This window comes from Ursus americanus, chromosome 5 (assembly GCF_024610735.1).
Source record: "Ursus americanus isolate L20-20 chromosome 5, mUrsAme1.1.p, whole genome shotgun sequence".
In the NCBI taxonomy this organism is placed as follows: Eukaryota; Metazoa; Chordata; class Mammalia; order Carnivora; family Ursidae; genus Ursus; species Ursus americanus.
Window position 1 is genome coordinate 8,056,994 of NC_142131.1, and position 22,858 is coordinate 8,079,851.

At 34.7% G+C, this 22,858-nt stretch overlaps 1 protein-coding gene across 4 annotated transcripts in view; it reads right to left on the reverse strand.

Moving 5' to 3' along the window:
• Positions 1–22,858, reverse strand: part of LOC123799262 (uncharacterized) — a 1,380,163-nt gene that overhangs the window by 1,150,646 nt on the left and 206,659 nt on the right. The window lies entirely within an intron of this gene.

The following is a 22,858-nucleotide window of genomic DNA, read 5'->3' on the forward strand; positions in this document are numbered from 1 at the left end:
ACTTAATTAAGAAAGAGTATCCTACAAGTTCCTCCCTCCATTTTCCCTCCCAGTAACTACCTCCTCCCGTCTCTCCAAAGGTATTACAGTTTCAAAATATGTCCATAAATGCTTTTGTAATCCTACCTTCAAAAAGTGGAGCCCAACTACCTTGAGTGTGGACTGAACTAAAACAACTCGCTTCTAACAAATGGAATGGAGCTGAATAGTCAGTGGGTGACTGGGAAATGGATTATAGAAGGTAGTATGCTTCTTCTTTATATGGGCTCTTGGATCACTCTCTCTGGAGAAAGCCAACTGCCATGCCATTTGAACTCTCAAACAACCCAATGGAGAGGCCCATATGGAAAAGAATGAAGGCCTGTTGGCAAAGGCAGTGAGGAACAAAGATCCCTCAACAAATATATGTGACTGAGCGATTTTGAGTGAGTGTATCCACCAGTGTCAGTCAAGTCTTCAGACGATTGAAACTCTGGCATTTAAACTGATAATTCATGAAAGACCTTGAGCCAGAACCACCCAAACTGCTCCAGAATTCTTGACCTGCGAGACAGTGAGATAATAAATGTTTATTGCTGTTTTAAAGCTCTAAGTTTTAAAGTATTTGGTTTTGCAGTATTAATATTAATACAAAAGTTAACCACTTCCCTGACTGCTAACACCATAGTTTAGTTTAACATGTTTTTTTAATTTTCTATTAATAGAATCATTATTACTTATTCTTGTGTATTCAGTTTATTTCATCCAATATTATATTTGTTAGATTTACCCATATTATTATGTGTAGCTATGATTCATTTCTTTTCATGGTTGTATAATGTTACAATGTATGAATGTACTACAATTTATTCATCCTTCCTATTAAAGACATTTGGTCCGTTTTCAGTTTTTTACTTAAAAATAATATTTCTATGAACATCCTCGTACATGTCTTTTGGTGTATAAGCAAGCATATTTTTATTGAATGTACACCTAAGACTGAAATGCCAGGTCATATGATTTGCAAATAGTCAAATTTAGTTCTCAATAACAAAGATATTTCCAAAGTGGTTGGAAAAATTTATACTTCCATTAGCAGTATATGAGAATTTCTATTGCTCTGTGTCCTTGACAGTAATTGGTATCATCAGGACAAACATTTCATTACTTTTTCTGACTTAAAATTGATCCCATAAAAATATGCAGAGTACAAGAAGATATATGCAATTCATATATCTGACAAAGGAATTATATCATGAGTGTATAAAGAATTCCTACAAATCAAGGTAGGAATGTAAATAAAAATGACTCAATTTTTTAAATGGGCAAAAGAAAAGGCACTTTACTACGTCTGTATCTGCACCCCAATGTTCATAGCAGCACTGTCCACAATAGCTAAACTGTGGAAGGAGCCGAGATGCCCTTCAACAGATGACTGGATTAAGATGTGGTCATATATACAATGGAATATTACTCAGCCATCAAAAAGAACAATTTCTCAACATTTGCTGCAACATGGACGGGACTGGAGGAGATAATGCTAAGCGAAATAAGTCAAGCAGAAAAAGACAATTATCATATGGTTTCACTCATTTGTGGAACATAAGAAGTAGGAAGATCGGTAGGAGAAGAAAGGGAAGAAGAAAGCGGGGGGTAAACAGAAGGGGGAATGAACCATGACAGACTATGGACTCTGGGAAACAAACTGAGGGCTTCGGGGGTGGGAAGGAATGGGATAGGCTGGTGATGGGTAGTAAGGAGGGCACGTATTGCATGGTGCACTGGGTGTTATATGCAAGTAATGAATCATGGAACTTTACATCAAAAACTGGGGATGTACTGTATGGTGACTAACATAATATAATAAAAAAATTATTATAAAAAAAAAAGGAAGAAAAGAAAAGGCATTTTAAAAAGAGAGTATCAAATAGCCAGAAAAAAATAAGAGAAGGTGTTCGACATCAATAGTATCAGGAGGGGAATGCAAAATAAAATCACAATAACATACTTATAATTACACAGCCACCAGATAGACTAAAATTCAAAAGATTGATAAGACCAAGTTTTGGCAAGGATGTGGAGCAAATAGAATTCTTACACATTGCCAGTGAGTGTAAGGTGGTACAACTTTAAAAAACTGCTGATCAATCTATTTGGAGGTAAAATATATACTTACCTGTGGGTATTCTATTCCTAGATATTTATAGTATAGAAATAAAAACATGTCCATGAGAAAAATATATATATATAATTTTTCATTGTAGATTTATTTATAATTGTCCAAAACTAGAAAAACTAATTCCAAATGTCTACCACAAGAGAGGAGATAAATAAATTGTGGTTTATTCGTTCAGTGGAATATTACTCAACCATTAAAAAAAACATAAAATAAATATTTATTGAGAATCTACTATGTGCTACATATTAGGATTTACATGTAAAACGCAGTTTCAACAAATTTTCCATATATTATCTTGAAGGATTTAGAACTTCAGAAAAATTTTGTTTCCATTTCTTCTTCCAAATCTACAGTACTCTAACCTTTTAAAGAGAAACAAAAATAATAAAAATTCATCAAATACCAGTTTATTTCCTTTAGTAAATTTATAGTCCTTCCAAAAGATTAAATGTTCACAAAATAACAAGAGAAATATGACAAAAAACTTTCTTTTCCTAAATCATTTATTTATTTGTTTACATAATTAGATAATTTAATACCTCCATACTTAAAGAAATAATGTCATGTTTTATCTATACTTCGGAATATAAGTAATTAATGGTGTCCATGCAATTTGTAATCCTAATGATAGATGAAAGAATCCCCAAATCTGTATTTTGCCTACAGTTAATTATCCTTTATGATGTTTCAACAGAGAGGACACAATAAGGTACTAGTAAATTATAACATAACAAATAGATGGTGTAAAATAAAACCTTCTTAAAATGCTTTCCCGTATATATATTCCTGTTTCAAAGGCACAGGACAAGTCCCACAGACTCTCAGTCATGTTTAACATCTGAGCAAATAGGAAAGGCAAAATAGCTTAAATACAAAATGAAAGAGCCCACTACTTCTTGTATAAAAACACAGATACCCAGAAAAAAATATTAAATTTAAATGACTATGAACTCTAGGATTTCAAGACATTGTATTTAGGCAGACCCTATTTTTGCTCAGTAAATATTAACTCACTAAAAGAAGAAAAAGGATAGATCTTCGATGGAAGAACAGATGATTAATCATCACAAGTATCCTCCCAGAAACATAATTTCTACTCATTAATGGTTCCTATGCACCAGCAAAACTGCTAAAGGCAAGCCCTTCAAACACTTACATGAAAAGAAAAAGAGAAAGGAAAGGAAAACAAAACAAAAAGAAAAGAAAAGAAAAGAAAAGAAAAGAAAAGAAAAGAAAAGAGAAAAGAAAAGAAAAAGAAAAAAAAAGAGAGAGAAGGGAAAGGAAGGAATGAATAGCAGAACCCAAAATAGGTAAAATTCAAAAGACTGATAAGACCAAGTTTTGGCAAAAATGCAGAGCAAACAGAATTCTTACACAATTGCCAGTGAGTGTAAGGTGGTACAACTTTGAAAAATTGCCTATCAATCTATTTGAAAACAGATTTTTAGTGAAATACAGTAAATGTGCTTTTTACTTTTGAGAAACTATCAGAAAGATACGAGACTGAAACAGGACTTATAAGTGGGAAAACAATGAAAGCAGTAAGATATCCAAGGGGTAGATTATGAAGGATCTTTTTTTGAATTTATTCTTAGTGTGATGAGAGGCCATTAGTGTTTCTGACAAAAATCTGTTTTTAAAATATCACCCTGTCTATAGGGAGTAGAGTAGAATAATGGAGTGAGAGTGGAAGTCCCAAGTAAAGTAAGAGGTCATTGCAGAAATGAGATGCTGGTAGCTTTATGAGAGCAGTAGTAGACAGGATACATAATGAATATGGAACTAAACAGATTTGAAATGTCAGGAAAAGCAAGCACTCAAGGATAACTTCAAAATGTTTGTGCTCAGCAACTGGGGGAATTTTTACTGACAGGAAAAAGTAGAGGTGAAAACAGTGGACAGGGAATGGAAATCAAGAGTTTGATTTGAGACGTGCTAAGTTGTAAGGGCCTATTAGACATCAAAGTAAAGGTATTGAGTACACAGACTCAACATAATATCGATCTATCTATCGAGAGAAAGAGAGAGAGAGAGACAGAAGGGAGAGAAGGGGGAACTGGTCTAATTGGTTATTATATATTATGTAAAATAATATATATAATAGAGTCACTGCTGTTGAATTAAATTTAAAATATCAGGACCAGGTAACATTGACTAGAAATTGAGTATAGCATGCAGATTCCTTTTAGTGAATCACATCTCCTCCATCTCCTCCATTTGGGGCCAGGCATTTGGGGTGGTATTGAGCCCCAACTGAAATTCTTTGGCTCAAGCAAATCAGAAATTCCATCTGCTTAGCAGTGACTTCAGGTTTGGGTCCAGTTCAATTTTGGCTGTGAGAAGAGATGAGCTTCAAGGAAAAAGTTTTTCCTGATCTCCCATGAAAGCTGTCAGAAAAGAGGTGGTTTTAAGAGAAAAGCTTGAATTAAGATGAAGCTGACCCTGTAGAAGGTAAAGTACAGAAAAGGAAAGAAACTAAGTACTTGGGTTGGTCTCTGATCAACTATCAATGGAATCCAGTGTATCTCTGAACTTCTAATTTAAGAAAACCAATAAGCATCTTAACTCAAGCAGATGTTTCAGTTGTTTTTATTGATTTTAATAAGCATCTGAGACCAAAAATAGAACTAAGGTAAAAAGAAAGCAAGGAAGGGAGGGAGGGAGGTGGAAAAGATGGTAAAAATGCTTCAGTGTGAGTAGTACAAAAGAAAAATGAACCAGAGAAATCTATTCTTTCACCCCCAAAGGGAGTTTTTATAGCCATTTTCTCACAAAATCTACAAATATTACCAGATGTAGACTAAGACTGAATCTTCAGAGATTTGGTCCTCTCAGGTGGTTAAGACACCCATCAAAAAGGACCTTACTCCTCTCCGTTTTACAAATGGAAACTGACCCCAGCAAAAGTTGGGTGCTTGGTCAATGTTACATTATCTAACTGCTCTCAGGTACCACACTGTTAGACAATACTCTTGCTCCTGAAATTTGCTTCCTCAAGACACTCTGAAAAAACTAATCAAGGAATCCTGATGCTTCTGAGAACCCCATAGCCCACTTGAGGGAAGATTTGTCATCATTGTGTTCTTAAATCTCAGTGGAAAAGATTGAGATTTTATTGTGTATATTTGTTTTTAGAGCAGTGTACTCCACTGTTATTTTGAAGAGATCAATAACAATACTATTTAAAGTATTTTTAAAATCCATTTTCAACCAAAACATAACAACTGACATTTCCTACTGCCTGAATTTTCAAGAAATTCTCTGAACAAAATGAAACCATTTCAATTAGCATGGCATTAATTCTTTTCTAAAAGAATGGGAAAAGGGGTGGCAGGGCTCCCTTCCCCTTGATTTTCTATGTTGTTCACCTGGACTTAGCCTGAGTGCTTGGCAGATGAAGGGGGAGTAATTGAGGATTATGTTTATCCTTTCTGTTGACATCTGGAAAAAACCCAGGCAAAAGGCAGCAGCCGTTAATTCAAATAAGTATAGTTCCTTTGACAATGCAATTGAACATCCTTCTTTTTTAAAGATGTAAAGCCTCTTTCTAATCCATCATGTTTTTACCACATCTAAGCTTTGCCACATAACTTACATGTTGGGAGGCTGTTCAAATAACATTGTAAGTACTTCCTGCATTTCTAATAAAGATGTAGTTATAAAAGAATAATATTTTTCAACAGCCCAATTTTGGTAGTTTCACACATACCAGAAACACCTGCCAACTACCTCTACAGACACCTTGCTTCCTAACATTGTACAGTTTAAATATTCGTATTAATTATTCATGAAGTATTCCTAATTGATATTTGTTATTCAGATGAACTGCAAAGCTATAGATCTTCCCATCCTTAGAAAGCATGTAGTCTGGTTTAATATGAGATCAGAATAAAATTCAAATATTTATTTATTTATTTATTATTTTTTAGTTTGTTAGTTTTGGCAAGCAATGTTCATTTGTATTTGTGACTGGCAACTTACAACTCTGTCTCCTAAAAAGGCAAAAAAAAAAAAAAAAAAAAAAAAAGATGCTGGCCAGTAAGTCTGTCAGAACCATATTCAAAGTGCTTTTGACAAAGTTCTTGTATCTCGGCTGCTGCTGTGTCAAACAGCAGAGTATTCAAAGGAGAGACAGAAAAAGAGAGAGAGAGAATAAAATATAAATGAAATAATTACCACAGTAGCTACTTCATTGCATTTGAGTATTACACTTTACAAGGACTATTCAAAACACTATTCGAAGTCAGAATCCCTTTGTCTTTAAAGCTTATATTCCAGTCATTTTTAATAATAATATCATGTTTTTAATCTTCTACTTTTTAAATTTTTTTGGTCAAACACAAACTGCTTCCATGGTATATAGAAAGCGTTGCAAAACTTGATCATGTGCCTTCATTGCAATGCTTTAATGTGTAGCAAATGGCGGCATGCACTCAGCACACTGGTGAATTCTCTGATGGCGTAATTAAACATGCCTTGACCAAGATTCCTTGAGAAACTCCAGATCGGTAAACCCAGTCCCATGAAAGAAATGTTTACCATAGTACCATCACTAAATCCCAAATCACAACTGAGAAAGCTATCCATGACTCCCTAGGAGCTCCATTCACTGCTCTAGTGTAAATATTCACTCATCATACACACACACACACACACACACACACACACACACACACACATTCCTAATTCCTGAATTTTAAGTCATCTTTAAATGTTCCTAACGAGATACGCAGGTGAGTAACTAAATCAACCTGTTTCCTCTTCATTGTCATTTTGTCACAGCTGAGTGTCTTTCTGTATTAAAGTAGATTTTTAAAAAGGCATCAATACCCAGTAGTCTATCACACCATATCAAAGTCATTTTTCCATCATCAGAGAAGAAAATGCTTTGGAAGGTAAAAAAAACAGCACCACCTTAGAATCATGGTTTGACACGGATTCTGTTGAGTTAATAAAATTGCCAAAGCTTCTAGTTAGGATCCCTAAAGGGGTCCTCATTAACCGAATGATGAGACAGACACAGGGGTGGACACTGTAAATTAGCCCTTTGCCATGTTCTCATCATTGCTGAAGGTACTGCATCCTGACATGGAATAAAAGAAAACAAAATGGAATCTGAAATTCAAGTGAAGAAAAATAAAACATTATGATAATGAGGGTTCAGTTATGAAGTTCACATGAACAAAACTAAGTGCCCTATATTAAATTAAATGCACATTCACATTAGAAAAAATGATAGTTAATTTTAGGGTACACATTGGAGTAATGAAAGATATGTCTTCAGAAGAGGTGTTATGAAAAAATGTACTTGAAAGACACTGATACTGAAGCACTATGGAGAATTTAGCAAATTAGTTTGACTTATTTTGTCTTATTCCTTCAAAAATATTGACATATTCTATGGTATATTTAAAATATCATAGTATATATTTTTAAAACAAAATGATACATCTCCATTTTCTCTATTCCACAAAGGTTATTATTTTTTTAGAGGATCTGAACAACATAGCTATAGGTTTTGATTTAGATGTGACACATTTAGCTGATGTTATATTTAATTCCTAGAGGGAAGTGCCATGCAATGAACAGGACTGGGAACCTGAAATCTTAAATTTTGGTGTTGGCAAGGCCGAGACTGAATAATGTTATTTTCCTTTAGAAGTTTCCTCTGTCTCAAGTAGAATCAGAATAACTATTTATTTTGACTTTAATACAATGTGTTTTTTTAATGAGCAAATACTCTTAAGGGATAAGTATATTACACACACAAATGTGGCAAATAATGAATATATATTTAGAGATACTTTCTACATCACCCACATTCATCCACAAAGAAAAAAAATGAGATTGCTTATAATATTAACATATGAAAGACAGATGCAGTAATTTTTAACTATTTAACTCTGAAATCAGACTTCTTAAATTCAAATCCCAACTGTGACAATTATCATATGGTGACCTTGGACAAATTACTTAACTTTTCTGCACTTTAACTTCCTTATATGGAAATAATCTATCTCCCTCATAATTTGTTTTGATGATAACAATTATTATAATGTATGTGAAAGTACTTAGAACAGTGCAAAGCATATATGAAAAACTAGGTAGAAATTTTAGCCATGAGTATCACTGCACTAATGCAAATAGAACAAGGTAGTTTATACCACTAGAATATAAACTTAAGCAATCAGGCAATCAAAATGAAAAATGAAAATTTAAGAAGCAAAAGAAGTAAGATTGTATGCTTGTCTTTACTCAAAAAAAAAAAAAAACCCTGCAAACTTCTATTATTTTCATTATGCTTATATCTTCTATAAATGCTCTTAAATCCATCAAAGTGTACCATTTCATGCTTTCCCTACTGCTTTAGTTCAATCAAGCTCCCTCCCCCAGAAAAATTTAAAATAAAATGAATTACTAAGAACTTCAGTCATTATTATCTAAATGGTTCCTATATCTGAGAAGGGTTGACAAGGGAAGACCAATGACAATTAGACCATCTCGTGCTTAGAACTACAAGAGCAAGAGCAATATCACCTGCTTTGTTTTTGAAGAAATATTTTTACAAACTGTATGGAGTCTTGTACAAAAGATTTCTTGTTGGGAGTCCAAAACTGAGCTATATGCCAATTGGAGGATAAATATAAATATAGAATCTGATATTCAGATAGGCATATGAGTATCAGATTATGATGTACTCTGAGATAAAGCGTCTGAAGAAGTATCAATTTTTAAAGTTAAAAAACCAGTCCCAGAAAAAACAAATGTAGACATTTGAAACTTAACTTCAACAGAGTGCCTTTCAGGGTTTTGCTTCATATTCTTTGTTTGTTCATTTGTTTCCAGAATGGGAGAGAGAGAGAGCAAGGGCAGAGGGAGAGGGAGAGAGAGAACCCTAGGCAGGCTCCACATCTAGCGCAGATCCCAAGGCAAGGCTCCATCTCACAGCCCTGAGATCATGACCTAAACAGAAATCAAGAGTTGGATGCTTAGCCAACTGAACCACCCAGGCGCCCCAGGGTTTTGCTTTATATTCTAATCGCGGGGCTACATATGTGCTTATTCATTTATTAGGACTCTTCTGGGCAGCTCTTCTCAGAATGCTTACGAATTTTTGTGATTATTATTATTTGGGACCAGAACCTACATCTACAAGGATGGAAACTTAAAACCAATTTGTTTTTTCTTAAACAAGGTTTAAAATAGCTTTTTTAAAGAGATTTTTGCAAGCATCTTAGCATTTAGTTTAAATTCAAATTCAATTTGTATGTTAACATATGTATTGGAATTAGAATGTTTAGTTATTTGTTTAGATAACTTTAAAAGTCAGAAATTTATTGACCCACTTATTAAGTCTTTCCTTAGTTATCAAAATTGTGTCATTTTTTTTCCATTTTGGAATAGACATGTTTACCACATCTAAATAGAGAACAGCTGTTTATTTTTCTTAATTTTTTATTTGTATTCATCACTATGTCTATTTTCACTAATCACTTAGTACCAAGAAAATATATACACACATTTTTCTAATCCTAGCTAATTTGCTCCAAAGGGATGTATCATGTGTTGAAAGTCCACCTGGTGTGGTGGAGACGGAATTTCCCTAAAAGACACGATGCCAGATGCACGACAATATGACCTCTACAGTATAAACTATCAAGGGATACCAAACTCAAATACACTGAAATCATAAACAGAAGCCTGACTTCATTGGCAAAACATTCTTCTTAATTATACTAGCTACCTCCTCCTTTATGATAGAATTCAGTTTCAACATCATCTTCTAATCCAGAGTCACAATAAGTACCCCAAAACTTAGATTAATATCCTGCCTTTCATTTGAGTAGCTCAAAAATACTTTTACATTAATAATTCTTTCATGTTCTTTATAAATTTTATTCTGAAGAAACCAATTTCCTCAAGGACAATGTAGTAAATAGGTTACTCCTCACAAACTTTAATGTATATTGCTTGTTTCCTTGATCGTCTTTGTCATACTTTTTAATCTACTTACTTTAAACTAATCAGAAATAAAAAAATTCTGATACAAAAAGTAATCAGGGAAATAAAAGCATATTTCCACATAAAAAGTTGGACAAGAATGTTCATAGGGGCACTATTCATAACAGCAAAAAAGTAAAAACTGCCCAAACGTCTAACAAATAAACAAAATGTGGCATATCGGTACAAAAACGAATGAAATATTGACACATGCTATTAAATGGATGAACATTGAAAATATTTTGCAAGATGGAAGAAACCAGTAATAGAAGGATTTACTGTAGGATTCTCTTTATGTGAAGTGTCCAAAAGAAGCAAATCGATAGAAGGACATTATAGTATTTGCCTAGGGATGGCCTTGAAAGGAAGGTTACTAACCGGGGAATCATTGCTAATAGCTGATTGCTTTAGGGAATGTGGGGATGGTTTCCTAGGTCTGTGCATATACTAAAAAACATCAAATTATGTAATTTAAATTGGTGAATTGTATTATATATGGATTATATGTCAACAAAATTTTTTTAATAAGTAATAGCAAACTTCAGCAGTACTTCTGCTATATTTTCAGCCTGTATTCCGTCCTTTTGGAGGCCATTCTTTCAATATGAAGCTTTCTAACCAAGTATCTGAGTTAATGATCCTCCTACTCTTTTCCCCTTAAAGTTGACTCAAAGGGATGAAGGCACTTGCTCATGATTACAGTAAGGTAGCAATTACCAGAATACAAATATTCTCTCCCCTCATCCAGCTTTCGCCAATACAAGGAGAGTTTCTTGTTTGCTTCTTTTGAAATGGATTTGCACTTAATGTAAGTATCTCTGACAATCCTTTTGTTATATTATGACCAGCTTCTTTCTAAAATGTGTATTACTTGTATTTTAAATACTTAGTCTCAATATATAAATTAACTGTCTTCTTCCTTGGCCCTTTTCTTTGGACTAAAATAGTCTCACTCTCTATGTGGGAGTTAGGTTTTACACATTCAAAATCCAACCATTTAAAAAATTTAGATAACTTTAAAATTTTAATATCTTAATAAAAATTGAAGGATGGATAGAAATTATTTAATGAATACATATAACAATTTTTATTTCTTTGCTTGCTTAGTAATAGTCCTTTAAATCATGGGTGCTTAAATACATGTTTCCAGGTATCAATTTGAAAGTAATAATTCATGTCATTTTGAGTAAAGCTATGGTTGGTGTTTGTAGTTACATTTGGTATTAGGAACAATGAAAACAATTCTTCCAAGGTCATCCTCTTGACTTCATAATCAAAGTTCCAAAACATAATACTATATGGGAATTCATAGATCTCTCATCGGTAATACTCTGACGAACTGTCCATTGAAAGATGGGATCAGTTCTCCGCCTCTAAGAAACTCTAAGTTTTCACTTTCCTCTCTCATTCTTCTGGGAAAAGCTTTCTGTCTAGTCTATTCCATCCTTTTGTTTTAACCACCTTCTCTTATTTCCCTCCCACCCGTTTCCTGAACAATCTCCCTTGGTAGACTCATAATTGTTCCCATGTGAAGAATTCATGTTAGCTTTTACTTAGAAGGTGTCACAATTTTCTCTCTGAAATATTGAGGACTAACTGAATCTCACAATTAGAAATAAAATACCTGAGGCATAAAGATCATTAACAAAGTTATCATGATTTGTTCATGCTAAGTCTAAACATAGAGCCCAGTTCTTCTTACTTGAGATCTACTGTAGACCTCCAAGTTACATCAATTAATACACACTTAAGAAATCAGGCTCGGATTTCACCAAATCAGAGAGAAACACTGAAAAGCAACTGAATAGACTCTATAGTCTTTAAAATCTATTACACTATCATATGCCATGTACAATATTTGTTTCTGTTAAGCCTACTTGTAGTTAGGGTGCACACATTTTAAGTATTCATTGAAGGATGTCCACTAACCCAGGTATATTTTGCAAAATTATCTCAGGTAGAAGATATGGCTTCTTCCTTTGACACCACAGTATGTTATCTTTAATGGCACCTAGCATTTTTCTGCCACATATCCTCATATGCAGATCTACATCTGAATCTTCTTTCCAACAAAATATAATAGGGGATTCATTTTTGCTCAATAAAGCTCAGTATTTGTTGCAGGAGGATATGTTCCTATCCTCTTTATAGACTATAGAGTTGTCGCAGAGCTGTGAAGTGGTTTCAAAGTTGTCATTAGTTTCTGAGCTATGAGCACCTGAATTATTTTCCTTCTTAACTAAACTAGATAAGAATAATTGTTATTGTCAGAATTAGGGGAAAAACACTCCTTGCAGTCTTTAGATGAAACCCAATTACTATAGAGGGTATATTTTAAAAATCCATAAATCACTACATGCTACCATTTTTCAATGCTTTCCATATCAAACTTGTCCTTTAGAGACCACACTGAACAAAATGGATCCACGTATTTCTCTTAAATGATAGACAGACAGCAAGCATCACAAGTGAAAAGTGAACAATCTGACTGATAGGAGCTCCACTAATTTAAACGAAATCCAGATCCCTGAAGAACTCAGAAATCCGTGAGAAAAAAATAACCTTCTCAACAAAATACTAGCCATTCCTTAAAGATATATTTTTGCTTTAAGAACCTCATGGACATTTCATACGAAATAGTTCCACTGAAAAATGTGTGAAAGATGAGACTGTGAAAGGGCCTGACTACCAGCATAGAAACAGCAAATACATATTTAAAGCAAATAATTTAACAAAGCTTGTTTTTCATATTTTTTTTCACAGAAGTATATTTAAAGAATATAAAGTGAAGAATTTAAGTGAAGAATTATTAGCTATTCTAATTCTTGCAAACAAATTTGGCTAAAGTAGAGGAAGGATATATTACATTGATTGATGTACTGAACTCTGGTATCCAACTTACATTTTATTTTACTTTATTTTATTTTGTTTTATTTTATTTTATTTTAAATTTTATTATGTTACATTAGTCACCATACAGTACTTCATTAGTTTTTGATGTGGTGTTCCATGATTCATTGTTTGCGTATAACACCCAGTGCTCCATGCAATACGTTCCCTTCTTAATACCCATCGCTGGGCTAACCCATCCCGTCCACCCCCATCCCCTCTGAAACCCTCAGTTTGTTACATTTTAATTTATGACCTACTACCTATGAACTTGAGACAGTGGACAAGTTGGGCAACCTCTCTCTGTTATAGTTTTCTCATCTGAAAAATAGAACAAATAATTGTACCTACCTAATATGGTTATGTGACTTAGAAAGATACTGCTTATAAAGGGTTTAGTAGATTATCGGTACACAGTTAAAAGTTCTAGATATATTTATAATAGAAATATCATACAAAAGCATAGATAATTGAAGTTTTGAACTTTTCTTTATTTCAATTTCCTTTTGAAGTTTTGAAACAAAAATATATTATTTACAATAGTAATCTTAAGAACTGTTAACTAGCTTAGAAAATAATCTCATTACAAGCAACACATTTAATTTTTAGGAAACTCAAATAAGACCAAAAATTTTAATATTATCATAGGAAAGGGGGCTACTTCCATAAACTTGGGCAAAGAACGATTTCCTGTATCAAAGGATATTATCTTCATCTATTTTACTCTATTAAGTAAGTTAGTGGAGGGAGGTAGAAGTAAGGAGTACTTTAAGAAAAGAAAAGGACACTCTTCCAGCTAGCAGATTAGCAGATGAAACCCTTGTATTGGTTTGGTCACCAGAGTGAAGCTATATTGTCCTTCCATCTGAACTAACTTTGAATATATGCACAGAACATGTATTTTAACCAACAGAAGATCCAGATGGTTATCAGCAACTGGAAGACAAGCAATTTCGCAGAAGGTGGAAGGGACCTAGTTGTCAAAATCAATTTGAAAAATAAAACTCCAGTCTTTTGGGGTTGAAGGTAGAAGGGAAAATGGAGACTGCCAAGAATCCAACCCATTCAGAATACTGCATGAGGTCCAAAGCAGAAGTGCAGGCATGGAGGGAAAACAGAATTTTGGTAAAAACTGGACTTTGGTATAATATCCGACAAGGTCTTTTGACCATAAGTCTCAAAAATTGGGCCTTCTTAAATTCCTCCTGCCTAAAATAAGGAACAGTCTGAAGATGGCAACCCAGCTCTACTCCTAAAGGTGGGAAGCCAAATGGCTCCAATTTTAGAGGACAGACTTCAATGTCTGGGGACTCCATCCTGGAAGGGAAAGGCTGCAGAATTCTGAGCAATGGAAAGAATACTAGCAGCATCTAGTGGCCTTCCTATGTAAGTGCCCCCGGACCTAGGTCCTAAGGTAGAAAAAATGAGATCCTAAACATGGTGAACTATTGATGGACTTCAACAGGCTTCTCATTTCTGGGAGAGTAACAGTGGAAATAAGAGCAACTAACTAGACTACCATGTTCAAAGCATAGTGGGGGGGACGTAAAGAAACGTAAGATATCCAAATAGCTTAATATAACTGTATTCCTCCAGCACAGTTATCCAGTTAAACCAAAATCAGTACTGTACTGCTGAATATAAAGACCTTTTCATATATTTGTCAATCAATATATAGAGCATTAAAGTAATGAAGAATTAATTTCAAGATAACATATGACATATTTCCTGCCCTCAAGATAGATATGGTTATAGAGCCAGCTTAGATTCTACTTCTGGATCTATACTTGGAATTTTTAACTACCTTCTTGTAGGGGAGTTCTATATTGCAATATTAAATGCAAGGAGAATTTTTTTACTATTTGCTATTTATTGACCTGTCTAAATCATGTACCCTATGTCTATGGTAATCAAAATATGGTTTATTCTAAATATATCTGAGGAGCTGTTGAAATAAATCATTTGGAAGAATTATCTATTGAAGAGACAACTCTATTGACAATTTTGCCAAATATCTGTGCATTATAGGGCATCACTGTATTTTTTTTCAAAGGAATGCACATTTAACAAAATTGTCAAAATGATCTTAAGGAGACAGAAGCAGCTTCTAGAAAAAGAAGTGTCTGATAACTGAAAAAAAAATCAATTAACTAAGCTCTCCTTTAAAAGAAATGGACATTACCTGAATTCTCATTCATATCACTGCTTTTAAAATATTAAGGATTTAGTTAAATCCTGTCTCTAACTGCTATATTAGAATTTAGCTTTCATAACTAAGAATCATCCCTTTTTTGAAAGCAGCATAGTGGCAAGTTTCTCTTTAAAGCCTTTTAGAAGGCAGTTCTTTTTATTCACAGCTCACTTCTCTTCTTTTCTTAATTAGTAGCTTGAATGCAGTTTTCCCTTTTTTTTTTTTTTTTTTTTTTTTTTTTAATTGAGCAGGCTGTGTAGCTAAATGGTGTTTTTGACATTCCTGCACTGGGGACAGATTCAAAACTAAGGCAGAAGACAATAGAGATTGACTACATACTTCATGGACACAAATCGAGGGAAATGCTGGTAATTACAGGAATTCGGCAACACTTTGTCTCTTGGCATCTGTACTTGGAAAAACAATGAAATAATCATGGACAAATATGATGTGAAATGTGTTTATGGAGCAGCATGTTTTATTAACACTGAGCACTGCAGAGAGATAAGCACCACTAGCTAATTTTAAAATTTCTATGAACTGTGGCAATTAAGCCTAATAATTATTTAAAGACTACAATAAAGATAAGTCCATTTTGTACTGCATTTTAAAGAAAAAAATAAGTATGGTGCTAAAGTTCAGTTTTATGATGCAGCACCTGTACAATCTCGTCCTTTTCCTACCTCAAATGATTTGAAACTGGAAACATCTCCTGACACATGCGTCTCAAACTTAAGGATCCTCCCAGTTCGCATCTTGATTCTTTGCTAATTTGGGGGACTGTTGTTGTTGTTAAAACTATTTGTTGGGGGTCTTTTGTGCTTTAGATGTTAATTTTATAGAGTGTTGCTGAACACCATGGTGGCCATCAAGAAACTGTGGGTCTAATTGAACAAAGCACTGAATATATTAACTGTTTCTTCCAGAACAGTCATTTTTCCCAGTACAGATTCTTTTTAAATAACAACAAAAAAGCCGTTGATTGTTTTTAGTCCTTTGATGGAAAACTAGGCAGGCTTGTTAGAGCCTTGGGCAGAATGCAACTTCTCCCACTGCATCAGTCCAATGACAACAGATTCAGACTGGATATCAAACCACTGCAACTTGCACTGAGGCTTAAAAACATAAATAGACAAGACATTGAATTATTGATCATTAATACAGATTTATGTTAAGGAAAAAATTTATTATATTTTTGCTTTTTTCCTATGGGGGAGATAAGACATTTGTATTAATTAGGATATCCTCTATTTCCTCTCCTCCAGATTCTTGTGCTATATTTTGCAATTCATTGTCATTTCCTGAGTAATTTTATTTTTTTCCCTGAGTAATTTTAAAAAATAAACTTGCATATTTTACTTTGTAGCATAAGAATAAAACACAATGAATAGCTATTCTCTGAGTATATACCAGGGAACGCCAAGCTTCATTCATCTCTGTTCTTTCCTAACAGAGCAAGTTTATTATGGCATTTATACTGAAAAAAAAATTATTCATTGTATTTGGTATAGAAAAGAGATGTTGCCAATATTTATTTCTGAGCCAGAGTTCTGTCAGCAGGAATGGAGTATGATTGCCTCCCCCGCCCATAACAAAAAACTCAGATGGGTTGATTTGCAACACTCTGTCTATTGCTTGTGTTCTTCCTGCATTCTCAGCAAGATTATTCCAGAACATTGGTACATATTCCATAGTTGCAAAGAGGCAATTTCTCATTAGAACTGTAACTTAATAGAGAACCATATTACAAAGGAATATGAAAGAGTAAACTGTGCCAGTAGCATATTTTCAATGCCTCTTTTTTATTTATATCCACATAGTTGAAGAGGAACAGAGCTGGCCGTGGGCAAAAAGAAGTTGGAAATCTAAGCCAGCTTCTTTCTGTGGACTCTAATCCTCCCGAGTCATGAATTTTGCCCAGCCTCCAAGACCTTACCCCACCCCCACCCCCACAGACACTACCTCAAACTCCCTTTCCTCTTTGTTTCAGGTCAAAGACAGCAATTTTTTACCACCAGAACAAATGATTTTAAGTCAAAGAATGGACTTATCCTGAGATATCTGCATTTTCCAAATTTTTATTTGTGAGACAGAAATACTATCCCCAATTAGAGACAGAGAGGTAAAGTGTATTGTTCAAGGGCAAAAGGTAAGGCTGAAAGTGGAACGAAATAGATTTTTTGGAAGAAAGGCAAATCTTTTTGTTTTGCCAAAAATTGTACCAGCTACCTCTCAGAATCAGTTGTGAAGGCAAGCTTGATTCACTGCTATCGGAGGAATGGAAGGAAAATGTGTATAGAAATAATCAACCTGGGAAGGCCCACGTACTTATTCTCGGGTTCCACAAACCTGATGCAGCCTTTTCTATCAAAAAAAGAAAAGAAAAGGAAGTAAGGAACGGAGGGAGAGAGGGGAAAAGTGAGGCAGAGAAGGAGAGAGGCAGGAAGGGGAAAAGGCATTCCTGGCTAGGGACAATGGACATGAGGAAACCATATGCAAGCATTATCTGTTACTTCCAATCCCAGTGGACCAAGAGTCCCACATCTTACTCAGAACTTAGGTTCCGAGTCTGTTTATATAGTGAAAATCATGTAGACTCAACCGTCAACAATTTTGCTTGATGATAATCTTTTCAGTGAGTTCAACACTGACCCAGGGTTGTTCTTTTCATTCCAGTCTTAGAAGTAGATTACTGTCTCTTAGTTGAGTACTAGATGAAGTATGGGAGGTATGCTGTATGCAAAATATTTTCTTGGATGCTTCTCAGTGTTATGATATGCCTGCACTGTAAGAGGCATGCAGCAACTGAATCTGAGAGGAGTGAAATCTCATCTCAGGTCATGTGCAGCAACCTTACTGGATGGAATGGCCAGCAAAATTGTTCACATTGATAACCATGCAATCTGGAAGCTTCCCGGCTAAGAACTGGTTGATCAGCCCCAATCTAGCATGATTTAACTATTACCCCAACAGGAGCACCCATAAGTTCTTGAAGCAGAGTCTCTGGGTCTTTAAGTCAGTTCTAAACCTCAGTCCTCTAAAACGGGTACTTTTGGGAAAGGAGCCACTGGTTATACTCTTAAAGAATCTCTGAGATGAGAAGCAGGGAATAAATGAGACTGGCAGGAAGAGAGGAGCATGAAGAAAGCTTTGGCATTAGGTTTTAGCTAAAGCATTAAAGACTAATGCATGGGGCTCTGGGGTATGGTGACCATCAAATCATCAAATGTAGGACTTTTTCTTTTAAAATGTACACATGTTTCTGTGTGTGAATATATGCGATTAAATAGCAGGTGGCATTAGGAGGAACTGTGAACATTACCATAGTTTTGAGACACTGGTGAAGTGATAAAAAAAAAAAAAAGAAAGAAAGAAACTACAAATTTGATTTTGTTTTGAAATAGAAATGTTAGTTACAGAAATTCACATAAATTTCATAGTGTGGCGACTTTTTGCTGTGCAGAATAAAGTGCATTATACTTATTACAAATTATGGTACATAACTGTTGCTTTATTTAACTTCATGCATTCTTACATACTTTGTATGTGCTATTCTGCATGCTCTGTTCACTATTGTTTTTAGTCCAAATAATTTGAAATGTAATTTGTTTAGTTTGCCATAACAAAATATTATTTGAGAAGAATGTAGATTTATATTTCAGCATTTCTGGTAGTATTATATGAGTGCTTTATCAAATAACTACAAGAAGCCTCTTTAAAATAAACAGTAAGTACTTATTTCAAGCTGAATTTTCTTTTTATAGAAAATATAATACTTATGCACATATGTATTTTAGTTTAGACATTGCGAGTTGATAACATTTTTTGTAAAAAATTAGTGTAGATGTTATTTGGAGTACTACTAACATATCCCACAAATGTCATTAGCTTATGATGATGAAAGTTTCTCATTTTCCTTGTAGTTCGATGCAGATATTCCTGTCCAGAAAGCTCTTTTCTTCCATGTAGCAATCCAGGGACCCAGGACATATCTATCTTGTAGGTCTTCTATCACCTAAGAATTCATAGTCCTCTGCACCCAGGTGGTAGAACATAAAAGAATATGGAAAGGCATACCTATGTTCTAAAAGGCTTGCCTTAGAAGTGACACACATTACTTCTACCACTACTCCACTGCATTTTGTTTGACTACTAACACTTAAGGATTTGCTGCTATTATCCTTTCTCCCAGGTCTCTAAGTTCATAAAAGTTATTCTTCTGTCCCATTTCCAATCAGGACATCAAGAACACAGGCAATGAAGGTCACTTATTAATTCTAGGAATTAAATCACTGGTGATCCAACATCAGTGCAATTGTAAAAAAAAGGGGGTGGGGGTTAGGAGCCACTAGTCCTGCATCTTTATTCCATTGGCATCTCTGCCCTTGTTGGGTGAACTTAGGAAAATAATTATACTCTTCAAGACTGTGTTTTTGTAGTTATAAAATAAGGAAGATGCACTAAGTAAAACCTCGTAAAACCATAATCTGAAATTAAATTACTACATAATTAATTGGTATAATTAATAACTTATACAGCTTTGCCACAGGTAAATACATGGTTTTATTTATTATTCTTAAAATATTAAAAAATCAAGGACTTCATTAGTAGTAGTACTAATACCATTACACCTATGATTACTAGAATTTGAATTAAGCTGACCCTTTACTGAGTGCTTACTACATTCCACAGCATTCCACTAAACGAAGTACATTTATATATCAAGCTCCATCAGCCAGAAGTTGCACAAATGAGAGACAAACTCTATGCCAACTCTCCTCATAACTCCTCATGGCTGTATTATACGAGATTTGCTGACCATTGTAGGCAACCAGTGGATGAGAAGAACTAGCATTAGGTAGTTCTAGCACATCTATGTATCTGTGAATTCAGACCAAAGAGTGAAAAATCGTTCTGTCCCATTATTTCACCAAGTGCCCTTCTTCAATTTGAAAACTCTGTGTCTTCATTTCCTTATTTGAAAAATGAAGTTTATGTAGCTTACCCATAGCTCCCTCAAATGCCTTAAGTATCCATTAAGTCACTGCCCTGAAGCAATGAAAAACCCAACTTCTGAGAATTAACTATATGAACATAAGGTAATGAAACCAACTCAATTATCCATGGTAAAAAAATGACAAGGAAAAGTAAGACTAAATTAAATACACAGGTGTCCCCAAACCATATTTTTGCCATTCACCTATGCTTTTAACCAGCGCTAATAAGCTGCAAAAGAGATAGATTTGAATTTTATCACTTTCTCTCTCCACCCCCTACTCCTGTCTGGTTTAAGTCCTAACGGGCAGTCAACCACCCTTTAAAAGGCAGGAAAAGCAAAGGCTGGACTGTGCAATCAATAGACTGGATAATTAGCCCCTGAGTAACTGAGAGTTAACGGTCTTATATTAACTTCACCCCATTACTCCCAGAATATGAACAAGCCAGAGTAAGTTGGACACGAATATGAGAGAGCAGAAGAAAAAAGAAGGGTGGTAAAGGGAATGAGTTATTTACCTTGAGGTTATCATATGATGTGAACTGTAATGACACAAAACCAGATAACAACGGCAGCCTACCAGAGTGACTCCAAACATGACAAGATGGTCCACAAGAGCTGTAAGAGAGTTGTTTCCCCTCAGCACCAAATTATTTTTCTCTTTTCTTCCTACAACAAAAGACTCACTCTAGGCTTTGGCTGTGTTCCCAAAAGATTGGGTAATTAAGCAGGTAAGATTTCCAAGGAGAAATAAATATTTTTCAGTTACTAGACACTGTCATTGGGCTTTGATTCAAATGTGCATAATTTTTGAACAGGAAACATAATGAAAGGAATGTTTCACAAATTAATATAAAGCCCAAAGGCATACCTGGCACTCTCTTACATGAAATCATTGTCTTTCATAAGCCAGGAATGTCGACCAAGTATCCGTCTTGGAAAATGCTTTCTCCTTGTAATATTAGCACTGGTTTTACAGAAGGAAAGCTCGACTTGAAGAAAACTGCTTATAAAATATGATCCAAGCCTGTTTTTTTCCTAGATTAAATGGCATTTTAAAATAGAATGACTTCAGTTTCAGCATTATCAGTGAAAAGAGTGCCTCTTCTTCAGAGGTTGAGAAGCTAAAGGGAAGGGTTAAATGACCTGCATGATTTTACAGAGTGACTAATTCAAATTAGAGGTTTGGATAGAGTGCTGGGCTCCAGGCCCAGAACCCCAAATTGCTATTTTCTAAAAATAATGTGAAACTCTGAAAGGTAAAGTGGCTTAAGGAGATGAAGAAATTCCCCCAAGCATAATTTCAACTATGTAAGTGAGAATGAGTCAAGCACAGGTTGAATGATAATGTTAGAGTGTTGAAAAATGACCAAGTCATCACTGGGAAGATGGAATGACTTCTTTCCCTTACAGTGATGACAGCTTTAAGATAATCATTCTACACTCTCTTGTCTATTCTTCCAAAAGCGAAGAGTAAGATAATGGTTTAACCACGAGATGGAGGATATCCTTAGTAATATCACATTTTCTATGAACTTGACTTTGGAAATTTAAAGTAATATGATAAAAATATATTTATGAATCTAATTTTATGCAAAATATAAAATAACACACATATTGGAAAATTAAACACATCAAGATTGCCTAATTTCTAAAATGATGGTGACTGAATTATAAATTATAAATTCATTTCATTTGGTGAATATTCCTATTATCTAAGCAACACATTTTTATGTGCTTAAATACTTCTATTAATGATTTGAGTGCATCTCATGCCATTATTTTAATGTTCACCTTCAATGTAATATAAAATCTTTTTATAGTCTTTATTTTTCAAGCAATTAAGTGGTCATAATGGTGCTTGGTGGTAGGGGGAAAAAATCCGGAAATCAATAATTTGGTAGTAAAATTTAGAGGCAATAAAATGTGAAGATAAAGACTGTGCCTATTATCAATTTACTGTCTGTTGGCTCCAAATACATTCTTCATTGCCTGCTCAATGAAAAACATAGAACCCTTTAAGTATTTTTTTTCCTTTGTTTGCTGGCATGACGTTAAGCTTTGTCAGGAGGGTGCTAGAAGGACAGTGCTTGAGAAAAGTGTGTTCCTTTCTGATACGGGTGTGCTTTTGGACGGGCTCCTGCACTGCAGGCAGCTTCTTTAGTGCCGGCCACCAGCACCCAGAGCACAGCAGTTTCCATAGCACCTGGCTCAGGCAGTCTTGTAGTTGAGAACTTTCTGGAGAGACACCTCATGGTGAAGAGGTTTCCTCAGCACTCTCAGGGGTGGGTTTCTGGCAAGCTCTAGAGGGCAGGCTTCTAGCAAGTTCTACCAGTTTGCAACAGTACAATGATTTTTCCGCCATCCAGTGAGCCCCAGCTGCGCCATCTCCTTCAAGGTCTATCTCTCTGCCATCGAGAAGCAACTCTTCCTTGCATGCTCTATCTCATCCCTAGGGGTAGGAGCTGCTCTTTGTATCAGTAATACCATAATCTTTAGAATTCTAACTATCAAACCCTTTAACACAACACTCCTCGTTCAAATCATTCCACAGATTTTGTCTTCTGAGTAGACGCTGATTGATAGAACTGATGACTGAATGACTATGATTCTCCATAATGTT